Source organism: Theobroma cacao, chromosome 4, assembly GCF_000208745.1.
Source record: "Theobroma cacao cultivar B97-61/B2 chromosome 4, Criollo_cocoa_genome_V2, whole genome shotgun sequence".
NCBI lineage: Eukaryota > Viridiplantae > Streptophyta > Magnoliopsida > Malvales > Malvaceae > Theobroma > Theobroma cacao.
This window is the reverse complement of record NC_030853.1, coordinates 15,553,666-15,559,062: the sequence shown is the minus strand read 5'-3', so window position 1 is coordinate 15,559,062 and position 5,397 is coordinate 15,553,666. Positions and strand designations below refer to the sequence as shown.

The following is a 5,397-nucleotide window of genomic DNA, read 5'->3' as shown; positions in this document are numbered from 1 at the left end:
GGAAGAGGTTGAAGGTGTTGGTGTCATAACTCGGTACTCTCTTCGAGCTCATGACAACTGCCGCGATGTCCAGATAGACATACCTCACTCGAAATATCAACCAAAACCTCGCAAGGCTCTAGCATTAGTTTTTCGCCTCCTCTGTGAGCAACAGTTACTGAATATCATGTTTTAAAGGAATATAGACTATTTTCAAGTCAAAGACAATCAAAAAGTAATTTCTACTGCACAGGGGTATTTTAGTCATTTTATCCAAAAATTTTGAAATCTGCTAAAAATATAATATATAAATGAAAAATATACATTTCATATAAAAAATAAATCCAGGTGTCTAAATCATTTTTTTAAAGTGAATTTATAACTAATAGAACTACATAAAAATATTGGATAAAATATTTCATTTTCATATAAAACAATATTTAAAAAATTCTACGTAAACAATTACTGTAGCGTAATAACAAAGTAAATTCATATACATAATAGCACACAGTGCTAGGGTATACAAAAATATTTTACAATGACATGTGAGCCCCAAAATAACAAAAATAAACAGGACTGTAGACCTATGATTTCTAAAGGTGCAAATCCAAAAGCAAACCCTCGACAAAATCGACTGTCTACAGACTGTTCTGAACCTGAAATGGGTGAAAAGAAAGAGGTGAGTTTTATAAACCCACTGAGTAAGCAAAGTTCATCTATAACATCTAAAGCCGAGTAAATGGAGACAATTAAAACATCTCTTCATCATATGATTCATAACATTAAAACTCATTTCAACCATATAAAACAATTACATTTCATAAAAAATAATCAGTAAGGCTTATGACTCTCTTAAAACTTGGCTTGTGCCAAAACTCGTACTCAATGACACCTTACGTCGGGCATCCAACCGAGTCCGCCAAGGCTGTTAAAATAACATATACACAAAACATATTTTTACATTTAAAAACATAGTCGTTTCTTGGCGTTAGCTGAGTTTCACTCTCACGTGGTGGTTCGGCGTGAAGTGAACTCTAAACTATCTTAGGAGATACCCTCCGCGCCTCTCATACTAAGGTAAAATATAATGGGGTTTACCATGCCCCTCTAATAGACAAGTCCACGAAAACCCGCCCACTGTAGTAAGCTAATCACTTACCCTACCAAATCAATAAAAATTTCGGCAACATGACATGACTAATATGATATTACCCAACCTGTCAAGATAAAACAAAACAGTTCATATATTCCACACAAACACAAATCCAGCCATTCATGCCATCACATTGTCATAAGCCATCAATTCAAACCATATATCAAACACAGGTATATAGTCTCCACTTACTCAATTTCCAAAACCAGTATTCAATTTCAAAACAAGTTATAAATCTCATTTCCTTTAACCAATACTTCAATTTTAAAACATAATAATTTACCGTTTAAACTCATTATTCTTTAAAACATAAAAATGAGTAGAAACAACTTTAGATAGTTAAGATGATCGTCTGTTTACTTACAATAACGGGAGTACTCCTACTCCTGGTCCTCGGGTACGATATCCTTACCCTTACCAGAGGACTCACCACCTATACATAATACAAAATAAGTAATTCAATATATTTATGCCAAACTGTTATAAAACTATTTCAAGCTCTTTATGAATGTATGAAATTAAATGAGAAGTGTTCGAATAATTACTTAAAGATGGTGTTCTACGTAGGTTCAATTGTTGTTGAACTGAAATGGTATTCGACCAAACGCGCACTGTACACTGTTTAATTAGCCAAAACATCCGATTCAACTCCAAATAGATTCATTGCACTTTCGGTACTCCAATAAGTCCATATACCTCATTAGAAATCAATTCTAAGTCCATTTACTATAATTTTCTCATTATCGTTCAAGTCGTTTACTAAAGGAACTATACTTTTTGATAACCATTTTCGATTTTCGGCATCACAAATCATCAAATACGAACTAGATAACATGAACTATGACAAAATTCATCTTCAAAATATTCCCTATAGAATTTGGCCAATTAGGGTTTGATGAAGAACATGTTATTTTCTTGTTTTCATACCGAATATCATAAAACACTAAAAACACCTAGATAGCCTAAAATCTATCAAAAACCATCATCAAAACCTTCCCCCCTTGATTCGGCCAGCATGCTTCCATCATGAAAACTTGAGTTTCAACCATAGAAAATGAAAAAAGAAAGCATGGGTAGGTAGATCTTAAGCTAAATCGAGAAATCTTACCTCCGATCGCGTTGTTTTTCAAAAATCTAATGAATTTCTGTTGAATTTTTCCTCCTTAGGGTTGTTTCTATTCTTTTTCCTCTTTTCTTTGGCTTTTACGGCAATGAAGAGTGAATTGGGAATGGTTTATGCTGNGGGTAGGTAGATCTTAAGCTAAATCGAGAAATCTTACCTCCGATCGCGTTGTTTTTCAAAAATCTAATGAATTTCTGTTGAATTTTTCCTCCTTAGGGTTGTTTCTATTCTTTTTCCTCTTTTCTTTGGCTTTTACGGCAATGAAGAGTGAATTGGGAATGGTTTATGCTGGTTTATAAAGGAAATTATAAAAAAAATTAAAACTTGACATGTGTGGCCACTTGATTGGTCCATGGTTAAAACTTAACAATTAAGCATTCTCTTACCACCACATATAATACCTTAATTATCCAAGATATAAAATGATAATAGGTGAAATTCATGGGCTTAACAAGTGTCATGGTGGTGTAAAATTTCAAAAATTTCAATTACGTCCTCATAGACACGTGAAATGACTGTTTTGCCCTTATGTTCGAAAAAAGTCGGAGTTGAAATTTTTCACTTCTCAAATTCAAATTATGTTCCAACTAGTCAAACTTAGTCAAAAATCTCATCCAACATTCCAATTTTACCCTCGGGTGGCAAAATGACCATTTTGCCCCTACGTTATAAAAATTCCCGATTGGATTCCAAATTAATCCTCGAACTCCAAATCACCATATTAAGACATTCTAAGGTTCAATAACTCTCAAATACATCCCAAAATCTCTATTTGGACTAGTTCGAGGCTTTAATCGACTTAATTGTACCACTAAGTACAATATCGACTTTTAACGATTTTTCGAGGCATCCAAGTATGCAGACATGCTATCAAGTACATGAATGACATGGTAAGTATATTATAGAGCCGGGCATGACAATTGGGGCTAAGGTTTTATTTAAGGAAGAAGAGAGAATGTTCTCCTAGAGAGAGGAATAAGGGTGCTGTCTGTACAGAGAGAAAGTGGTAAAGAGAAATGAAGGGAGAGGCAACAAAAGAGAGTTTAATAACCTATCGTTGTAAGGGATAGGGGCACAAAATGACACCGTTTTGGCCAAAGTAGTTATGTTTGAAGGGAAGCTTAAGACGACACCGTTTCAAAGGGAGTGAGACCACTCCTCTAGGTCCTCAAACGTAGACCTGGCAATTCTTGTTAACGTTTCATGACCCGAAACTCCCATCGGGCCTGTGATAATAGCCGCGACGTCTCGATAGGCACTCATTACCCCGAATGCCGATCGAAACCCCGCAAGGCTTAGCATCAGCTTCCGCATCTCTCCGGTGAGTGACAGTTATTAAATCTCACATTTCAAAAAATCATAAACCGTTTCCAAATCAAAACAATAAAATATTATTTTTTTTGGCTCACAGGGGCATTTTCGTCATTTTTCTTCAAAAATACCGAAACTCGTCAAAAACATGGTGTAAAAGATAAATATGTTCATACATACTTTAAATCAGATAACTTAAGTGTAAAATTACTTTTACAGTGACACGTGGACTCCCAACTAACCAAGAAGGTGTAGGGCTACGAACCCTTACTTTCTAGGATGCAACTCCGAGATTAATTGTCGTCTTAATCAACTATCAACAAACTATCCTGAGCCTGAAAAATGGATAGGAAGAGGGGTGAGATTATGATTATATAATCCCAGTGAGTAAACAGACACCATTTAAACTATCTAAAGGCGAGTAAAGGGAGACAATTAAAAATAGTTCATTTCAGCAAATTTTTCACAACACGAATATTCATTTCAACCAAAAAATCAATATGGCTCGTGAATTTCTCAAAACTTGGCTCCTGCCAAAATCATTCTCGCGGGTACCTTCGTCAAGGTATCCCACTGAGATCGCCCAGGCTGTTAAATGTCCCATACCCATAAACATGTTTTCGCATTTGAGACACAGTCGTTCCTTGGCGTTGGTTGAGTCTCACTCTCACGCGGTGGTTAACGTGAAGTGCACTCAAAAAGCCCACCTCAGGAGATACCCTACGTGCCTCTACGACCGAGGTGAGAATATAAAGGAGTTTACTGTGCCCCTCTAATAGGCTGGTCCACGAAACCCCCCACCACTGCAGTAGCTAATCTTTAATCCACCAATTGATCAAATCTCAATGGCATAGCATGGAAATTACATTACTAACCAATTTATCAAGGCAAAACAGACAGTTCATATTTTTCAACACATGTATAAATTCAGCCAATCATGCCAATTTATCACAAGCCATTTAATTCAAATCATAATTTACAATAAATCACTTGGTCTCCAATTACTCAAATTATCAAAGCCATCATTCAATTGCAAGACAATTTTATGAAATCACTTTATTAAATCACATTTTGTTTATAAAACATAAAGATTTACCATTTAAACTCATTTTCCATAAAATCACAAAATTGGATAAAAATCACTTTAGATAATTCAGACGATAATAGGTTTACTCACAGTTCTAGGAGTAGAAATACTCCTATTTTCAGTCCGCGGGTACAGTCATTTACCCGTATCCAATGGCTCACCACCTAGCCATAATCCATGACACATATTTCAATTAAATTGTATCTAACAGTCATAAGCTATTTCAGGCTCGATATATATATGCATGATATAAAATGAAAAATGCACGGGTAGCCATCTAGACCCGGTATTGGCCTAAGTTGATTTTTCATCCGATAAATTGGCCAATGCTTCCAATTTCACTCCAACTTGCTCCATTTCTTTTCCAATCCCTCAATTCACCAAGTACAACTAATTAACACACAATTAGGCAAATTTATCTTCACTTTTCTTCTTGGAACTTTCGGCCAATAATGGTACACTAACTCCGTGATTTTTCCTACTTAATTTTCTCTCCATAATTCATTAATTCCTACACCAAAAACTATTATTTCTTAATCAAATCACCTAGAATAACATCCCATTCTTCCTCATTATTCACTTGGAGAATTCAGCTATTGATGGGCACCAAACCTTTAGTGGTTTTCTTCACTTATTTTCATGCTACGCATCATTAATCACCTAAAAACACTAACATACCTAAAAATCAAACCAATCCAAGATCATTCTCTCTCCATACCCATTTTGACCAACCATGAATTCATC

At 35.3% G+C, this 5,397-nt stretch overlaps 1 long non-coding RNA gene across 1 annotated transcript; it reads right to left on the bottom strand.

Moving 5' to 3' along the window:
• Positions 384-1,567, bottom strand: LOC108661733. Its single transcript, XR_001927510.1, has 2 exons — positions 1,497-1,567; positions 384-635 (listed from the first exon to the last, which is right to left on the bottom strand). It is a non-coding gene; the product is annotated as an uncharacterized LOC108661733 (long non-coding RNA).